Below are 20819 nucleotides of genomic sequence, written 5' to 3'. Positions count from 1 at the left end.
CATACTGAGAACTCTTTTCAATGAGTAGGCAAGTACAGTCACACTCCAATATCTGTGGGCAATTGGTTCCAGGATGCTCACCAATTCCAAAATCCATGGATGTTCAAGTCCCTTATATAACATGGCGTAGTAAGGTTGGCCCTCCTCATCCACAGATAAGGATGGCTGACTGTATTTGTGGGCATATATTTTGTCTTCAGAATTAAGCCTGATACTATAAGAAAATATAAAGAAATTCAAGACCAGGTTTTTATCCTTAACAAGTTAGTGATTTAGCCGATGGAAAAGAACATTCATGAACTGCCAATACCTGCATCCCCAAGACACCCACCAAGAGGAAACAATGAGGAAACAGCACACAGCAGCAAAGAACAAAAAGTGAAACTGAAGTGAGATGGCAATTATGGAAGGAATTCGGAAACCAAAGGGGCAATGAGGACTGGGGTTCTTGTGGAAGGGTGCAGGGAGGAGCTGGCCCTTGAGGTGAGCCCTTCAGGAGGGGCGGAACCTGGAGAGTCACTGGAAACTAGCTGAGTGTCCCCAGGGTGGGGACCAACAGCAGGGAAACCACTGTTTCAGTAATGAGCACAGCATGTTCAAGGAGCCTGGAAGGAGGTCAACCAGATGTGTGGCCTCTAGAAACAGAGCCCTCCCTTTTCCCAGAATGTGGTCTCTCAGTCCTCGTAAAGGATGGCTTACCTCACCATTCACCCCATGTTTAGGAGATGAATCTCTGCTGCACATTCTCCCTGCCTTGCATATCACACACACCTGATGTTGCTTATGGCTCCCCCAGGGCCGACTACGTAGGCCCTCAGCCCAAGGCCCTTGCTTTTCTTTAGAGATCCTGCTCAGAGCTCAGCCCAGTAGTGACTTCTAGAGCAATGTGCTTCCTACTCTGCAACAGGCACGTACGGAGTCTAGCTTGCACCCTCTGATGGGGCTTTTAAAATTAAACTGTTAGGTAGAGGTAGTGTGATCCGCCTCCTACGTTGCTGAAATAACAATAAAGCCGTAGACGGACCAGTCATTGCTTCCAAAGAAGAGGCCAGGGAATTCGATTACTCACAAGCTAACCACAATCACAGGATGAAGCAGCATCTTTCCCAACAAGTTTCCTTTCAGCTGCTCCTCATAAACAAAGTCGTTCAGTTTTGTTTTCTTTTTTTATTTTATTTATTTTTTTATTTTTTTTGTGTGTGGTACGCGGGCCTCTCACTGCTGTGGCCTCTCCCTCTGCGGAGCACAGGCCCCAGACGCGCAGGCTTAGCGGCCATGGCTCACGGGCCCAGCCGCTCCGCGGTATGTGGGATCTTCCCGGACCGGGGCACGAACCCGTGTCCCCTGCATCGGCAGGCGGACTCTCAACCACTGCGCCACCAGGGAAGCCCTGTTTTGTTTTTTTTTTAATCAACCAACACCTTTGGGGAAAAGGGCACTGTCTAATCTAATGAAAGACTCGGGCAGAGCCTTCAATCACAGAACATGCTTCGGGAGAGTAAGCATTCCGAAACTGGGGAGCCCAGATGAGGTCAGTAAAATAGAAGGACCCCTATGGATCAAGGCCCAGCCAGGTTTACTAGTGACTAATAAAGCACTGACTGAGGAGAGGGCCCAAATCGTAACGAGTTGCAGAAAGTGTTTTTCTATCTGGAGGTTAGGAGGAGTGAATAATCTCTCTGGGGTCTCGACTAAGGCAAATGAAACCAAACCTGACCCCTTTTCCACACTTGGGCCTCAAATGGCTCGCAGGAGTCACTGCTGGCAGCCCAGTGGGGCAGGAAAGTGCGGAGCAGCTTTGACTGCTGGTCCGGCTCTGCCACCGTGGCGATTGTTGTTGACCTTGGTTTCTTTCTCTGTAAATGAAGGGAGTTGGCCTGGAGATGATCTACCCCTAACCCACTCTGGCTCCAGCCATGACTCTATGCTAACTACAGAGGAGTGCACAGGAAAGAAGGAAATATGATTTTTCACTCATCTTCTTTTCTGCCCATCACCATTTCTCCATATGCCCCAAATCACATTAATTTGCCAATGAACAGGCAGCCATCCTTGGCTGCAGTCTCCTCCTCCGAAGTTTAGTGAATTTCATGCTTATTTGGTGACAGCAGCAGCTGCTGCTCTCCTCAAACCACATCCTTCCCTTCGTCATGAGGCCTCCTCACTAGCCACAGTTTGCCTTGGCCAGACCTTCCTCTGCGTCAGCTTCCCCCAGAAACTGCCACCCATACGCAGAGTTCTAGTTCATCAGCCTCTCTGAAGGGGATCCAACTGGCCAGAGTAGCATTCCAGGTGGTCAGGACCAAAGAATTTCACGGCACTGCAGGCATATTAAAGCTGAAAGGGAGCAAAAAACGCATCTAATTCAACTCCGATTTATAGATGAGGGCACTGATGCCCAGAGAGTTTTATGTATCTAAAGTGGCCTAGTCAGAGCTAGAACCTAAGTCTATTGACTCAAAGGCCAGTTATGATTTTGAAATGACTGACTGAAATAGAAGCTACTATTTATGGTGTGCTCTGTGCCAGGCACGGTGCCAAGTGACATCTTAAAGGTTAACATATACAAAGTTGAACTCAGAGTCTTTCCTCCAAGTGTGCTCTTCCTGTCCTCCCACCTTCATCAGTGGTACCCTCACCCATCTCACTGCTTAAGCCAGGGACTTGGGAGTCATCCTTGACACCTCCCTCTCCTCACAACTCCCCCACATAAAACTTTCAAGTTCTGCCATTTCTGCAGAGCATATCTTGAATCTCTCCAATTTTCCCCACAATCACTATCTCCACCCTGGTCCAAGCCACCTTTGCCTCTTGCCTGGACTATGGCCAAACCTCTGCTCTCACATCCCACTGCCACCACTCCTGTCTCTGTCAGTCCCTTCTCTAACCAAAAGCCAGAGTAATTCTGTAAAAACACAAACCAGATCATGTCATGCCCATCCCTATTCCCACCCTGCCACTGCATTAAACCCATAGTCTTCCCAATACACTTAGGATGAAGCTCAGATTTCTAGAAGGCCCTGCCTAGTCTGACCCCTTGTCTCACCCCAATCCTCCCACAGCTCCCTAAGTCCTACCAACACTTCTTTCAGGTCCTCCAGAGTTCCAAGTTCCTTCCAGCCACAGGCTGTCCCTCCCTGCATGAAATGCTCTTCTTTCTACGCCTAGCCATGCTCACTTCTCACCATCCTTCAGATCTCAGCTTAAACACTACTTCCTCAGATGGACCTTCCCTAAGACCTTGTCAGGAGCCACTCCTTCTGCATAGCATTGACCAGTTTGTGGTATTATATTTTTCAGAGTATTGGTTTAATTTCCATTTCCTGAACAAGACTATAAACCCCATGAGGACAGGGACCATATCTATTTGTTCATTATTGTAGCCACAGAATTTAGTGGCAGGCACATAGGAGGTCCTAAATAAATTAGTGTTGAATTAATATGTTCATGCTCTTAACACTTAGATTACGTCAGGAGAAAAAGAAGATACAGGAGATATGGAAGATATAGGAGCCATGATGTTTAGTGGATTCATTTGGAAAAAACGGAGCCTGTGATAGGCTGAAAAATGACCCCCCAAAAGATATCTACATCCTAATTCCTGATACCTGTGAATGTTACCTCATATAGCAATAAATAAATACATAAGGAAGAAAGGGAGGTCTTTTGAGAGGTGATTAAGTTAAGAATCTTGAGGTGGGGAGATTATCCTGGATTATCCACCCGTGCAGGCCCTAAATTCAATCACAAGTGTCCTAAAAGAGAGGCAGAGGGAGTTTGACACACAGAGGAAATGCGGATATGAGAAGAGAACAGAGAGGGATTTGAAGATGCTGGCCTTGAATACTGGAGTGATGCAGCCACAAGTCAAGAAGTGTTGGCCACCAACAGAAGAGGCAAGGAACAGATTCTCTCCTACAGCCTAGGAAGGGAGTGTGACTCTGCCAACACCTTGACTTCAGCCCAGTCACTCTGATTTCAGACTTCTGGCCTCCAGAACTGAGAGAGAAGCAACTTCTATCGTTTTAAAGCAACAAGTTTGTGGTGATTTGTTATAGAAGCTATAGGAACCTAATACAGAGTCCATCACATTGCCCTGCTACAACACAGTGGTTTATACCTGGGGAAGTTCTACTCCTTCCCTATGTCCCCCATCTGCATTGCACTATTCAGCCACAGATAAACATAGCACCTTCATTCTCAGCACCATCTCTACTATACATTCCCAAAGACAAGAATGAGTAATGAGGAAAGAAAAAAGAAAAGAAACGACTGACCACCAAGGATAAAACTGCTTCAAAGCTCAGGACTTATGTCCAAACTAACGCAAACAATGTCTTAATATTGCCTCCAAAATGTTTTTGGACCCACAGAGATCTTCTGTTTTCACTTATACAATACAGTAAATTATTTATAATATACAAACAGCTGCTTTCAAATAGCTAAAGGATCATATTCCATGAAACTAAAGGCCATGTACTTTCCAATCCATCTTTCAGCCTACCTTTGGGTCATGGTTTCATATAGTAAAGGTCTGGATTTGGCAGAGTGATAACATACTCTGCTTTAAGACAATCTATAATTTTATAAGACAAGGTGCTGAGAAACATAGTTTTCAATGACTAATTTCAACATCATAAGTCAAATGCTATTTATGAGGTGAGACATACTGTGAAGAAATACATTTTAACATTCTCTCAATATTCCCACCCAGAGTACAGGGATGATAACCCTGTTGCCAGAGCAGCCATCTTGCTATTATTCCATTTAGAGCTTCCAGATGGGAAAAGGATATTAAGTCGTTGGAAATTAATCCTGCCAAAGGAAATCGGAAATTTTCAAAGCTGTTGTCAATATGGCTCTGCAGTTTAAGATGACATACATGAGGTGAATTCACAGTAGTTAAAATCTGGCTGAAGAAATGACTATCATAAGAGCCGTGTAAGAGAGCACAAAGAGAACTCTAGAGGATGAGGGGGAGAGAGAAAATATGGTTGAGGGAATTCGGTAACTCGAGGTTGCTGAGTTTTGACAGAGGCAAGGCAGGAAGGTGAGCATATTTCAATGCAAGAAAATCTCCTGAGCAAAGGTGCTTCTCAGACAGTCCAGGGCACAATTGGAAAGCAGTTAAAACTCTTAAAAAGTATTTCATTTATCATAATATTTAGAGAGTAGGAAAGACTTTTGGAGATCATAGCTCAATTGCCCCATTTTATAGATGAGAAACTGAAGCAGACATGGGTTAGGTCACCCTCCTAAGGACAAGCAGCTGTCACGTGGCCAAGCTGGGTTGCAAACTCAGGTCAGGTAGACCCTCCTCTAGCACTCTGTGTGCTCTGCCTCTCCACATTCCTTTCAGATGTTAGAGATGTACCTACTGGCTTAAATAATGACAAATTACCTTTTATTTCTTAGAGGCAAATTAATTTTTAAGCACTGTCAATCTACTCTATAATGAGCTATTTCAAACCGATTGCTTTTGACCGATTCTTTTCAATAGGACATTTGAACAGACGTAGCACCCCCTGGTCCTCTTTTACCCTTTGCCTCCCCTTAATCTCCTTGGTGGTAGATAGTTACTTGATCAAATAGTTTTTTTTCATGGAGATTGCACTGGTTTTACAGCTGAGTCATTACCAGCCACCCTGAAAACCGCAGCCTGTGGTGACACTGCACCTTTGCTGAGCGCAGGTGCCGGGTGAGTGCGTGTGTGCACACTGGTCCATGGCTACAGTGCCTAAGGCACACATACCAGATGTGATGCGTGCCTAGCCATCACACTCAGGGGCTCTAACCTCTCTGCTGCTGTACCCCCAGCCCAGAGCTGGTGCCCAGAGGTATTGGCCTCCCCAGTGACAGCTTGCTTCTTGGCTTTTAGATTCAACTTAGGATGTGAGTAACTCTAAGGCATGAACCCTGCGTATGTGTCCCTTTGCTGGGTTCTTACGCTAACGCTTCCTCAGTGGTGACTCACGCACATCTGATGACGGGAGTACACCTCTTCTTCATCATATATTCTTTGAGTCTCACCCCAGAATCCAAGAAGAGGACACCTGTGACTTTGTATAATGGAGTTTTTATAAGAATAATTTGCAAATATGTTTTGTCTATCTCTAGGCTATTATTTATCAAACCCAATGGGAATCTGACCCACATGCCAACCACCAGTTCTAGGCAGATTAAAAACAAGATTCCTCACAATGTTTAAAGGATAAACTAAAACATAGCATTAAAACATCATTATTTTAGGGCTTCCCTGGTGGCGCAGTGGTTGAGAGTCCGCCTGCCGATGCTGGGGACGCGGGTTCGTGCCCCGGTCCGGGAAGATCCCACATGCCGCGGAGCGGCTGCCCCCGTGAGCCATGGCCGCTGAGCCTGCGCGTCCGGAGCCTGGGCTCCGCAACGGGAGAGGCCACAACAGTGAGGGGCCCGTGTACCGCAAAAAAAAAAAAAAACCCATTATTTTAAATAAGTTCATATCAGCAAAAGGGATGATATGGTTTATAGCATTTAGTTAATGTGTGTGACATGTCTATAATAACAAGTTATTTTGTTATTATACATATAATGAGAAATAGTTTGAGCTGTCTTCTAGGTAGCTTCTTTTCTTATTTTTTATTTCTGCTAAAATAGAATCCTTACATGTAAAGATCGTCAGAAAGGGCCACAAGTGTTTGATGGCTCTGTTGTATATATTTGGATGTTCACATTCAGCATAGTCCTAGAAATCATGGGATGATTTCTCACCAAGGACTTCTTTTGGTGCTGGTAAATATAAGTTGATGAGCACATTAGATTCAAGAGCCAGAAGACTGGGCTGAATATTCCAAGAGGATTAAAGCAACAAACAGATGCTTACGCTACTTTTTGGTTGTATTTGGCAAGCATGTTGCAGCATTTGGATGTGGTTTTAAAACATAACCTATACTATACCATCAGTTCTTTCTCTGACTAATGACTGAACATCCATTCATTCAGCAAATATCTGTTGAGCTACTGCAGACATTGCTAGGCACTAGGGATACAGTAAGAAACAAGACTGGGTCTCTGTCCTCACAGACCCACAAGATAACAGGATTTCTCATACTTAAACGTTAAATATCTTAATGTTCAGGTCCAAAATAGTATACCACTTGAAAAAGCTACCTAAATAATAGAAATGGCTTTTATAGACACTAATCAGAATCACAAAGATATGTTTTTAACTCATACCGCATTCTAAAATCTTCTCCTCCTCTATGCTATTTGCTGCCCATTTTCTTCATATTGCAAGAAATTGACACACTTTTCACTATTCCTTTCAACTACAATCAGGATTAAGAGGCACAGTACAGATCACCCACTGTTCTCTGAGAATAAAATAATGTTATTCACATTCTAGTGCAATTTATTTTATTCATGTAGCAATGTCCTTTCTCCTTCTTTACCTATCACTACTGATTCCAACTTACCTTTTTCATTCCCCTTCATGGCACACAATATAATCATTGACCAAAACAAAACAAAACATTCTTCTCTATGACAAGGGTTTTCACCGAACAGAAACTCATCAAGCAATTCTCTTTCTTGTAAGTACTGCACATAGGTCAAGAGTTGACTCATAATCTGCACATCACTGGTTTTGCCCAAATGTAAAGCAAAAGATCTGCTGGCATATACTATTATATAACACGAACTGCTTTTCCATACTTATATCATGGATATTATGCAGTATCCACTTGATAAAAGCATTTTGCCAAATACCCTATTCTGCTTTCTCTGAGAAATACACTTGTCATTAACTTTGGAGACAATCTTAATGCGCTTCTCAACGTGGTGCAATTTGTGCCTGGTTTTCTCTATGTGGAGTATAGCACTGAGTAGTGTCTCAGTCATTTTGATGTCTCTGATTTCATTATAGAATTCAACAATCTCATTCTGAAAATCACTATTTTGGATATGTTCTGGAAAAACTTAATGGAGTTACCTCTGTTGTGTTAAAAGTAACAGAGAAGCTTCAGTGACTTCATGGCACTCTTTGAGAAAAGGGGACTGTGAAATGTTGTTGAATGGACTACTGGCTCAATAAAATCTAACTTCAGATATTCATCAGTAACCTTTCTTCATTTGCTGGCTGCTTATGTTGAATCATGCTACTCAAGTAGTCATTTGTCCCATCAGCTTGCAAATACACATTCTATCTTTGTACTGGTACCCTGCTCACTATTTACAGTTCTAACAGTATTATGAGTGCTAGTATTTACCTGACTCATTCCATTCTTTTGCCCTTCACCATTGAGGCTTTTTTTAAAATTGGTGTATAATAACTGTAAAAAAATGAAAATTTATGGGAACAGTAATGGCAGATAATGTAAAGCTATGTCCGCTAAGATGAACTTCACTTAGCTGAACAACAAATAGCCAAGACAAAGTGAATGACAGTCTTTCTAGCACATACACAATCTTTGAGTATAAAGATTATTAGGAATAGGATTACTGTGAAAACAATAATGTTAATGTTATTTCCAATCGATAAAAGTGCGTGAATATAATGACTTCATTGATCTCTTCTCTGAAACTGTCAAAGCACCTGTGGATCACCCGACCGGATGGGGTAGGGGGGAATCCATTTGGGCCACACTGAGAAATTGCTCTCAGCGTTCCAGCTTGACTTAGGTTTGTGTAACAATCAGTCATATAATTGTCATGGATTTCAGACTCCACTGTCCACTCAAACTGAACCTCAAGAAGAAGCGTTTATCTTCTCCCCTCATTCCTTACCCTATGTCCAATTTCCAGCCAGCCCTCCCGTCACCCCTGGTCTATGCAAGCTTCTCCTCAACATCACAAGTCAGGAAGCTTGGGATAATCTGTTTGATTTCTAATATAAAAGTAGGGTCAAATTCTACTGCTATTCTTATAAGGCAGTCGTTCTCAATCTCATTAGAATCACTTGGAGAGTTTTAACAAAATTAAAACGGACCATTGCCTAGACTCCACCACAGAGCAATTTAATCAGAATCTCTGGATGGGGTTCAAGTACTTTATGTTTTTAGAAAGCTTCCCCAGTGATTCTAACAGGTAAGCAGGATGAGAATCATTGCCATAAGGTAGTACTGCCATAAGTTATCTCCCATAGTAGTCCCTCAATTATTATGCCCGATGACCCCACTCACCTGCTGAGATCATTATCTCTCATCAGGGCTACTGTGACAAGCTCCCTGCTGGATTCTCTGGATCCAGTGGATCTACTGATGCTGGTGCCTTTTACATCTACTGTCAACACAGTTCTCAAAATAGCCTTCATCATCTTTCCCTCTGGCTATGTTATTCTCTCCCTCCAGGACAATGGTCTCAATTGACTGAACTCCGCAATCCACTAAGGCCTTTAAAATACCAACATCCAGGCTGCACCCCACACTAAATAAATCATCACCTCTGGGGATGGGAACCAGGCACGAGTGTTGCTAAAAATCAGCCAAGATTGAGAATCAATACTCTGGGATTGCATTATCTTTCTATGACTACCACATCTAGGTTCATCTAGGTACCACGACTGAGCTGGCTCTGGGCTTCCGGACAGCCATTCTCAGTAAAGAACTTTTTTCACTCAAGAGCTTACAGTCCACGGGCAGAGATGAACTTGAAAACCCAATCTTTAAATCACAGTGATGTAAGTGCCATAACAGAAATATTAAAAATATTTTATAGGACACAGGAGAGAGCAATTAACAACCTATGAGATCGGGGAAGGCTTCTCAGAAGAAATTATACTTGAATGGGATCTTGAGGGTCATCAGGCTCAAAGAGAATGGGGCGTCAGATGTTTTCTTAGAAACATACATTTACCCTTTCAAATATTTTTATTAAATATTTTTATTACTGACACACACTGAAACATAATTTTTCTCTTATGTGTTTTTGATCAGTTAGTACAGTGTTTGCCAATCTTCTTTTTCATCAGTATATTTAGTTGTCACAACCATAGGTACATTGTCATCTTGTATTTTTTTGTGTTTACTTTGTTTATTTAATAGAAAATTTTTTTCTGATTTTTAGTAGGAAAAAAATTTTAAGCAGTTTTAGGTTCAGAGCAACACTGATCAGAAGGTACAGAGATTTCCCATATATGCCCTACCACCACACATGCATGGCCTCCCCATCAACAACCCCTGCGCCACAGTGATACATTTGTTACAATTGATGAACCTACCTAAACACATCATTACTTCCCAAGGTCCATAGTTTACATCAAAGTTCACTCATCCCACTTTGTCCAAACTCACAGAACGTTCAAATTCTCTCAAAGTTGTACATTTTGTGAGTTTAGACAAAGTATATCGACATGTATCTACCAATATAGTATCATACAGAGTAGTTTCACTGCCCTAAAGATCCTCTGTGCTCTGCCTATTCTGGGTATTGGCTGCCTCTTTAGGCTGGTGGAAAGATGGCTGCCACATCGCTAGGCATCACATCCAGATGTGATAAGATCAGGGAAAGAAGAGAGGTGTCCTTCCTTATGTGCCTATTTCTCTCAGTGAAGAAATCATTCTCAGAAGCCCTTGGAAAGTTACTCCCTCAGCCAGAATCTTGTCAAATACCCTGGCTTAACCAGATTCTTGGCAAGGGGAAATGGGTCACCATGATCGATTTAGATGAACCAGGATGGACTCATGGAAATGTGGACAGGATTCACCTTCTCTGAGACACATAGGGAGAAGTAAACAACCAAACAAAATCAAGTCTCCTTCAGCAAGGAAGAAAGTGGCACTAGGTTTTCGACAGGCAACAACAGGTCAGTTCAGGTTTACATCATATTAGAAACAGGCTGTAGAGCATAGTGGTGAAGAGCATACACTCTGGAGTCGCAGGCAGTGGGCTCAAATTCCACTGTACCAATTACTAACTGGTTCTGTGGGCTTCAGTTTTCTTCTTTCTGAAAAAGGGATAATTAAATTTCCTAGCTCAGAGTGTTGCTGAGAGGATCTATAGTGCTTCAAATAGACTTGGGCCCATATTAGGGCTTAATAAATGTTACTGGCCATCTCCACAGTCTCAGTCATAGGCAATAATAGCTAACAAGCAGGGACTACATCCATAGGGGAGAAGGGAATCAGAAGCAATCAACATGGAATGCCCTAACTCTTCCACTACCAAATCTACCATCCTACCTGCACCCACCTCCACGTGTGCCTCTTCTTCTTTGACAGTGGGAGAATGTTTTGTGTGCCCATCAAAGACTCACTCTACTCTCATTCTAGTCCTCTCTGACTAGTACTGAGTACAGTGTCACGCTCAATTAGCATTTAATAAGTTCATTTGGTTTTTTGCATATTAATAACTAAAAGGACCATTTCTTCTTATTGCTAGCAAAAAGATGTTACTGACCAAAAGTAATTACAGTTTGAAATACTTCAAAAATATATTGCTCCCTGGAAAATATATCCAGAGAAATACAATAATTATTATTATTTATAATGAACATTTATTGAGCCTTTATATACTATGTGCTGGAGCCTGCTATAAATGTCTTATATGCATTATCTCATTTAATCCTAAAGCTAATCTATGGAGTCAGGTTTATCAGTAAAACATTCTTAAAGCTAACCTTAAACAAAACATAGGTTTATCTTTTTTTTTTAAATAAATTTATTTATTTTATTTATTTATATTTGGCTTCGTTGGGTCTTCGTTGCTGTGCGTGGGCTTTCTCTAGTTGCGGTGAGCGGGGGCTATTCTGTTGTGGTGAGCAGGCTTCTGGTTGCGGTGGTTTCTCTTGTTGCGGAGCACGGGCTCTAGAGTGCAGGCTCAGTAGTTGTGGCACAGGGGCTTAGTTGCTCCACGGCATGTGGGATCTTCCCGGGCCAGGGCTCGAACCCGTGTCCCCCACATTGGCAGGCGGATTCTTAACCACTCTGCCACCAGGGGAGCCCCGAAACATAGGTTTATCTTTAAAGAATAAATGTTTCCACAGTATAATGTCAAATGAAAATTTTAGCAGCCTAATTTCCAGTTCTAAGCTATGTTTTCTCCCCTTCCTATGACCTCTACCCCTATTTTAACATTGCTAAAATCAGGATGCATCTTACATTCAGTGTTTATGCTTACTATAATAATGTGTGTGTGTCCCACTGTTATTTACTTGGTGAGGCCTTCGCAAAAGGGAGGAAGCTCAGCAGTTCCAGCCATCAGGGAGTCAGGTTCCATGGTTTACTGATTAACCCTCATTAACCAAATATACGCTGCTTAGATGCTCTCTTCCACAAAGGGCCTTAAAATGGGAACTGAATGACTAATTGCAGTATTACATTTCCCCTGGAGCCAGTAGCCAAATAATTCCCACTTTAAATTGTAGAAATTATGTGAAGCAGTTAGGGCCTGAAAGTTAAAGACTAAGTGGTATGCCTCAGTCCTGCAGGTGGTTCATAGTCAGGATTTACCGCTTTGCTTCAGTCCAGGGACCAAGTAAAGCACTAGAAATTCAAGGATACTATTTAAATTCTGGATCTATCCTTAATTTGCTGGGTGCTACAGGCAGTTACAGAAACACTCTGGGCTCTCATTCTTCATCTGTTAAAGGATATCAACTGTCCCTACAGAATGTCTAAGGATATTAAGAGTAACTAATGAGATTGTTTTGGTTCCACCAGAACTCAAATATTCTCCCACTCATATCTGTTTCCTCTTTTACCACACACGAAGGCCCCAATCTCCCACCCCTTGAATGATTCAACCTATTAAGGAAATCAGCTGCTCGCCTGCAGCTAATAACATAGTTCTGCTTCATTACTTCTTGAATGAATTTTATTTTCTCCCAATCTTCTATAAGAATCTATTCAGTCTCAAAAAGGTAGGTGTTAACAAGAAATCAAAAGCATAAAGAACCAAAGAGAGATGTCACCTGGTCCATGGCAACAGCCTCTGACTGTGGCTTCTGTGGGAAACAGAAGCAATCAACATGGAATGCCCTAACTCTTCCACTACCAGATCTACCATCCTACCTGCACCCACCTCCACACGTGCCTCTTCTTCTTTGACAGTGGGAGAATGTTTTGTGTGCCCATCAAAGACTCACTCTACTCTCATTCTAGACCCCCCATCCTTCTCACCACAATGATGCATACGGTTGCTGCCAACATCACCTGTCTTCTCATTCTCTCCTTTCTCATCAATTTCTTCCTCTTTACTCATATCATTCCCATCGATGTACAAACATGCTCTGATAAAGTCTGTCCTTAAAACATCCCCACTTGACTTCATATCCTTATCCAGCAACCTCCCTATTCCTCTGCTCCTTTAGAGTAGGACTCCTTCAAAGAGCTTCCTTACTAGATATCTCAACTTTCTTGCCCCCCCCATTCTCTCCTTAACTCACTCCAATTAAGCTTTCTTTCCCACAATGCTGTCACCATTGTTCTCTATAAGGTCACCTCCACTGGACCAAATCCCATAGTCCATTCTCAGGCCATGTATATTTCACTTCCAGTGGCTGACACACTTGGCCACCACATCTCAGTCCCCATACCTCATCTTTTCTTTCTATCTCCTTCCATGATGTGCTTCTTGGTCCCATGACTTTAAATACCACCTGTATCCTAAAGAACCCCTCCAAATTCATATCTCCAACCATGAACTTCCCTTTGAATTCCAGCTACATTTCCACTTAGACATTTCAAACACAACAAATTTAAAATCAATCCTGATCTTCCCCAACAACCTTATTCTTTCCCTGCCGTTTCCATCTCAATAAAATAGCACCAACATTTTGTTCAGGCCCTAAATCTTGAAGTTGTCCCCGATTCCTCTTTCTCTCACATCTTACATACAATCCACTCTAAAATCTCATCAATTCAATCTTCAAAATATCCCAAATTTGAACACTTCTTTTTTTTTTTTTTTTTTTTTTTTTTTCTGTATGCGGGCCACTCACTGTTGTGGCCTCTCCCGTTGCGGAGCCCAGGCTCCGGACGCGCAGGCTCAGCGGCCATGGCTCACGGGCCCAGCCGCTCCGCGGCATGTGGGATCTTCCCGGACCGGGGCACGAACCCGTGTCCCCTGCATCGGCAGGCGGACTCTCAACCACTGCGCCACCAGGGAAGCCCATGAACACTTCTTACCTCATTCACTGTTACCACCCTAGTCTAAGCTACCATTATGTCTCATATAGATTTCTCTGTTAGCTTTCTAATTTGTATACCTGCTCTGCTCTTACCTGCCCCTATCCCCCAACCCCAAATATCAGGCAGGCATCCAGAATCACATTTTCAAGGTATAAATCAAATCATGTTACTCACTACACAAAACCTTCAGGTGGTTCCCCCATATCACTCAGAATAAAAGACCTAGAAGGCCCTACAAAACTGGATCATCCACAGCTTCTCCAACTCCACTCTCTATCACTCTTTCCCTTGTTCATTCAACACCAGCTACCTGGCCTTCTTTCAAATTGCTAAGTATATTCCTACCTCAGGGGCTCTGTCTCCCTGGCCTTCTCCCTTGCTTCATTCAGATCTGTGCTCAAATACCACATTATCAGAAAGTTCCACCTGAACTCGCCATAAAAAAATAGCAAGTTTCCTCACTCTCAGTTCCCTTACCCTGCTTTATCCTACAGAGCACTTCCATTACCTGGCTACATATTACGTGTTCATTTGTTTGTTTACGTCTTCCTCAACAGAACTTAAGCTCCATGATGGAATGGACTTTGTCTGTTCTGAGTCCCTGGAATAGTACTTGGCACATAGTAAGTGTGCAATAAACATTTGTTAATTGACAGGTTGAGTAAATGATTAAATTCTTAGGCTTCTTCACTTTTTTCTGAAATGGACACATTTTTATTACCACGTAGACTGGCTCAGGTAACTTACTCCCTGGCCTAAAAGGCTTCACACCATCCCACCTGAACTCCACTCCCACAGATAGCCCCTACCTGGCTTGCTCTGGCTTCACAGGCAGCCCTCAGAGAAGGTCCATCAGCCCCCTGAGACCATTAGTTCTTCCAGGGCACAGATTTTGGATTTATCTTTCACCCCCAGTGCTAGGGGTTTCTGGCACAAAGTAGCTATTGACTATGTGTTTTGGGATTTAAATAATATGCTAGATATGACTGAGCAACTCCATGGAGAAAAATAAATAGCCCAGATATAGTTAGATGAAGCAATAATTGTACCTAGGTTTACTCAAGAATTATTTTCATAGCATAGATCTTTTCCATAGCATAGGGCCCAACAATCAGATAGTAACGATCGAAAAAAAAAAAAATAACACCAAGACATATATAAAAAGACAGGAAGGTGTGTTGAAGGGAAACAAAAAGCCAAGTGCAAACAGTATAGCTCAGGCTATAAGAGAAAAATCTATGAGACAGTATAATCTTTTCCTTTCTGAAGAGTAATAGAGTGTTCAAGAGCCATAATCATTACAGTAATACCTGACAAGACAAAAAAGAGAGTCCTGGTCAAATTGAATGTTTTATCCGTAAGTTCCATTAAAAAAACTTGGTTCAAAGGTTCATGGGCATTCTATGCCCAGTACCCAACCTACCCAGTAGGCTAAAGGAGCAAGAATGATGATAATACAAACTAGACATTCATTCACTGGTTGAGCCTCTTCTAAATGCCAGACTGTGCCAGGCACTGAGAACATAAGTACGAATAAGACACAGTAGACCACGAGGTCCTTGAGAACTGAGGCTAAGAGAAGGAGGCATGGACACAGACCATCGTAACAGAGTACAAAAAGTGTAATAATAAAAACACATGGAATGTACAATGGGAAAGAAGAAAGCTACAATGAACTCACTCTGGAGGATCAGAGATGGATCATCAAGGATGAAAGTCCGAAATGGGTTTTCTAGGATGAGTAGAAGCTTGTCAGACAGCAAGGGAGGGGCGTGGGGAAACAGGGAGGGCAAGTTAGGCAAAGGAACAAGATGTGAAAAGGTGCAGAGGCACAAAAACCTCAAATTGTGAAGGAATCTGGACAGAGTTCTGTGTTGAGACATGGGCAGAGGCAGGCAGGGAAGGACCTCGTGTATGATGCCAAGGGGATAAGCAGCCAATTCGAGTTACTTTTCAGGCGGGTTGGATAACCAGGTTTGCATTTTAGAAGGATGATTCTGACAGCAGTGCAGAGAATGGATTTGAGGGGAGCAGGCCCAGAGGCACGAGTGCCCAAGAGAAGGCTTCCTCAAAAGCTCAAGTGAGATGCTAGGGGCTCTAATCAGGAAGCACCTGCAGAAGGGAGAGAAGGTGGTCGATTTCATAGGTACTTTGGAGGAAAAACAGGTAGTGCTTGGTGACTGGTAGATGTAGCGAATGTGAGGTCAGCAAGAGTTCAGGCTAACTTGAAGGTTTGCGTCTTAAGTCACTGAATGGATGTCCCACTACCCAAGAATGAAGAGGGGAAGAGGGGAGGGAGGAAGATGAGAGCTGTTAAAGAGATGGCTGTGTCTGCCTGCTCAACTCTGCCCGGGCGCGGCAGCGGGGCCTCCATTACACTCAGCTTGTTCTCCAGAGCTTCCAGAGCTGGCCTGAGGAGAAAATAGGTGCGAGTTCCCTGGACTCTGGCCTCTCTGAAGAGATGTGGTGTCACAGGGCTGGGGACACTGCTTCCCTGGCATTGTGCCCTCACACTTGTTGCACCATACAAAGGCCACATTAAATAAGGCAGAGGTGACACGGTCAACCCCATCTGCTGACAGAAACTGAAAAACCACAGGACTTGGCATCCTATAGCCTTCAAACAATACCGTAAGTTTATTGGCACATGAATAAGCTTTTGGAGGGTGAGCATGGAATTTTTGGAGACTTCAACATTTTCTTCTGTTTGTTCCTTCTTATGTATTATTACTTCCATGTAAGATAAACATTCCAGTTATAGTCTGAAAATATTTTTGAATTTTATTCACTTTTGGTAAATAAAAATGGATTAATAAGTGTTTATTTTCTGAACTATCACTACCATAATCAATTTCAATAAGCTTTTATTAGTATCATTATAATACAGACTACAAGAAAAAATGAAAGTACCATAAAGTCCTTTGAGAAAAACTCTTGGTTCATGCAGGATAACCAAATGTTAACTAAAAGAATATAGGTCCAGCGGAGTTCTGGTTTCAAGTTGTATGGAATAAGCCCACTTCACCCTCTCTCTCCCAATGAATGCAAATCTGAAACATCGACAGAATGCATGGAACAACTATTGGAAGACTCTGAAAAATAAATTGTAGCAGGAGATTTGTACATGAAGACCAGAATTCAAAATACTATTGAACCAGTGGTGAAATTCCCATTTTTCCTACAGCATTCCCCAGAGGAAACTCAAAAGCAATCTGAAAACCAATGAAAAGCACCAAGGCAAGGACAGATAGCGCTCCAGGAGAAATCCTCTAATTCAAAGGGGGAATAGGATGGAGAGGAAGAACACTTAAAGCTCAGAGGGAGGGCAGGGGAGACACATGGAAAGAAATCCCCTACTTCCTCTTCTTTTTTCTTTCTTTCTCCCTTCCTCCCTCCCTTCCTTCCTTCCTTCCTCCCTCCCTCCCTTTTTCCCTTTCTCTCTTTCTTTCTTCCTCTCTTTCTTTCTTTCTTTTCTTTCTTTCTTTCTTCCTTTCTTCCTTCCTTCCTTTCTTTCTTTCTTTCTCTCTCTCTCTCTCTCTTTCTTTCTTTCTTTCTTTCTTTCCTCTCTCTCTCTCTCTCTTTCTTTTCTGCATGTGGGATCTTACTTCCCCAACCAGGGATGGAACACACGCCTCCTACAGGGAAGCATGGAGTCTTAACCATTGGACCGCCAGGGAAGTCCCATTCTTCTTCTTTTCTTTCCTCTCTTTGCTCACATCCTACCCCCAGGCAATCTTGAGTGGCTGTGGTGACTGGAAGTAGAGACTTTGGGGTGGAAAACACCTAAAACTGAGGGTGGGAACCTTCCTTTAGTTTTGGAGAAGCTGTGATCCCAAGAGGCTGGGGAAAACACCTATTGCTTTTTTTTTTCTTTTCTTTTCCTATGTCTATACTCTTGCTGCTTGGCCCTGAACAAGGGCAGAGTTGTGGGCAGTATGTGAAAGAGGAGGGTAACTAAAGCCCCAGCTTTTTGGCCAGAGCACCAAAAAAAGGAGGCCCAGGTAACCAGACAGTACTAAAGAGAATGCAGAGAGAGAGGGGCTCAGGACCCCACAACATTGTTTATAAATTCCTAAGCTTACTCTCAAGCTGTGCAAGTAGGGATCTGATCATAAAAGGCATACCAAAGACATTGAGAGCTGCACTAAGGGAAAGACCATCTCCCAGTGCCCACTGGGTGGTACACATGAGGGACAGGTCCAAACAGCACTGCACAGACTTTTACAACAGAGCAGACGTTGAAACCATAACCTTACAGAAGGCTGGTCAGAACCTCTTGTCTAAACCCAATTGTATCAACTACCTGCTCTTAAAAAAAGAAATCAACATAATCCATAGGTTTAAACAAGACCCAAAATTTCATAATATTCAAAATGTCCAAGATACAATCCAAAATTACTTTGCATATGAAGAATCAAGAAAATTTCAATTACGTGGGAAAAGACAGTCAATGTGGAGATGACAGAGATGTTGAAATTACCCAACAAATACTATAACATAGTAATTGTAAAAATGCTCAGCAAAGTGAGGCTGAACACACTTGAAATGAATAAAAAAAATAGAAAGTCTCAGCAAAGAAACAGAAGTCATATGTAGCATTACTTACTATAGCTAAATTATAGAAACAATCTAAGTGTCCATCAATGACTGAATGGATAAAGAAATGTGATACACACACACTCACACACACCACAATGGAATATTATTCAGCCATAAAAAAGAAGGAAATGCTGCCATTTGTGACAACATGGATGGACCTTGACGTCATTATGCTAAGTCAGACACAGAAAGACAAAAATACAAACAACTTATGATCTCACTTATATATGGAATCTTAAAATAAAATCTCATAGATACAGAGAATAGATTGGAAGTTGCCAGAGGTGGGGGGTGAAGAAGGTCGAAAGGTACAAACTTCCAGTTATAAAAGAACTAAATCCTAGGATGTAAGGTTCAGCATGGTGACTATAGGTGATAATACTGTATAGTACATTTGAAAGCTGCTAAGAGAGATCTTAAAAATTCTCATCACAAGAAAAAATTATAACTATGTGCAGTGACGGATGTTAACTAGACTTATTGTGGTGATAATTTCACAATATATACAGATAACTAATCATTATGTTGTACACCTGAAACTAATACAATGTTACATGTCAATCATATCCCAATTTAAAAAAAGAAACAAAGAAAAGATATAAAGCAGAGCCAAATGAAAATTTTAAAACTGAAAAATATAGTAACCAATATTTTAAAAAGCCACTTCATTGAATAGGCTCTATAGCAGATTAGAAGTGACAGAGAAAAGAGTCAGTAAACTTGAAGATATAGTGATAGAATACAAGCTGAATAACAGAGAGAAAAAAAAATTTTTTTAATGCTCAAAGCCTCAGGGACCTGCAGCCACTAAAAGGGCTAATATTTGTTTCATTAAAGTCCCATAGAGGAATATTACTTAGCCATGAAAAGAATGAAATATTTCCATTTGTGGCAACTTGGATGGATCTAAAGAATATTATGCTTAGTGAAATAAGTCAGACAGAGAAAAACAAATACTATATAATATCACTTATAGGTGGAATCTAAAAAATAATACAAATGAATCTATATACAAAACAGAAACAGACTCATAGACATAGAAAACATATGGAAAATTAGGAGTATGGAATTAACATATACAAACTACTATACATAAAATAGATAAGCAATAAGGATTTACTGTATAGCACAAGTAATTATATTCAGTATCTTGTAATAACCTATAATGGAATACAATCTGAAAGGAAGACCTTAATCACTATGCTGTACACCTGAAACTAACATAACATTATAAATCAATTGTACTTCAATTAAAAAAAAATCCAGAGAGAAGAGAAAAACTGCAGTACAGAAAAAAAATTTGAGGATATAACATCTGACAACTACACAAATTTGGCAAAAGACATAAACTTACAGATTTAGAAAGATGAGCAAAGCTTAAACAAAATAGAAATCAATTCCAAGACAAATCATAACCAAACTGCTGAAAACGAAGGACAAAAAAAAAAAATCTTGAAAGCAGCCAGAGAAATCACTTATAAGAGAACCTGTGTAATTCTCATCAGAAACTATGGAGGCCAGAAGAAAGTAACAACATTTTAAAAGTGTCAAAAGAAAAGAACTATCTACCCAGAATTCTATGTCAAAATATCCTTCAAGAATGAAGGTGAAATGACATTCTCAAATGAAGGTAAATTAAGATAATTTCTTGTCAGCATATCTGCTCTAAAACAATTGCTTAAGGAAGTTCTTCAAACACAAGAAAAATAAAACCAGAAAAGAAAAAAAAAAACTTGGAACATTGGGAATGAAGGAAAAGCAAGAGAAAGGGTAAATATCTGTGTACATATAATAGACTAATCTTCTCTCACTGAACTCTTTAAAATTGCTTAACAATTGAAAGTAAATATAATATTGTATGATGAGATTAAAAACCTTAAAAAAAAAGAATTAATATCACAAAAGTTGTGGTCTCTGAAAATAGCAGAATTAACTGGAAATCAATAATAGAAAGATAGGGACTTCCCTGGAGGTCCAGTGGTTAAAACTTCATGCTTCAAACACAGGGGGTGCGGGTTTGATCTCTGGCTGGGGAACTAGAATCCCACATGTCACATGGCATGGCCAAAAGAATAATAATAAAAATAATAGAAAAATAATAGGAGAATTTGTAGACAA

The 20819-nt window shown here is 41.4% G+C and overlaps 1 protein-coding gene and 1 long non-coding RNA gene across 10 annotated transcripts in view; both read right to left on the bottom strand.

The window, feature by feature from the left end:
• LOC137228013 (uncharacterized) overlaps window positions 1-6318 on the bottom strand; it is a 52380-nt gene extending 46062 nt beyond the window's left edge. The window contains exon 1 of the long non-coding RNA XR_010945109.1: window positions 700-6318. This is a non-coding gene — a long non-coding RNA (uncharacterized lncRNA). The remainder of the gene's footprint in view (window positions 1-699) is intronic.
• Window positions 1-20819, bottom strand: part of AOPEP (aminopeptidase O (putative)) — a 361551-nt gene that overhangs the window by 211181 nt on the left and 129551 nt on the right. The window lies entirely within an intron of this gene.

Source organism: Pseudorca crassidens, chromosome 7, assembly GCF_039906515.1.
Source record: "Pseudorca crassidens isolate mPseCra1 chromosome 7, mPseCra1.hap1, whole genome shotgun sequence".
In the NCBI taxonomy this organism is placed as follows: domain Eukaryota; kingdom Metazoa; phylum Chordata; class Mammalia; order Artiodactyla; family Delphinidae; genus Pseudorca; species Pseudorca crassidens.
Note: the sequence above shows the minus strand (reverse complement) of the source record. Positions and strands in the feature narration are given on the sequence as shown.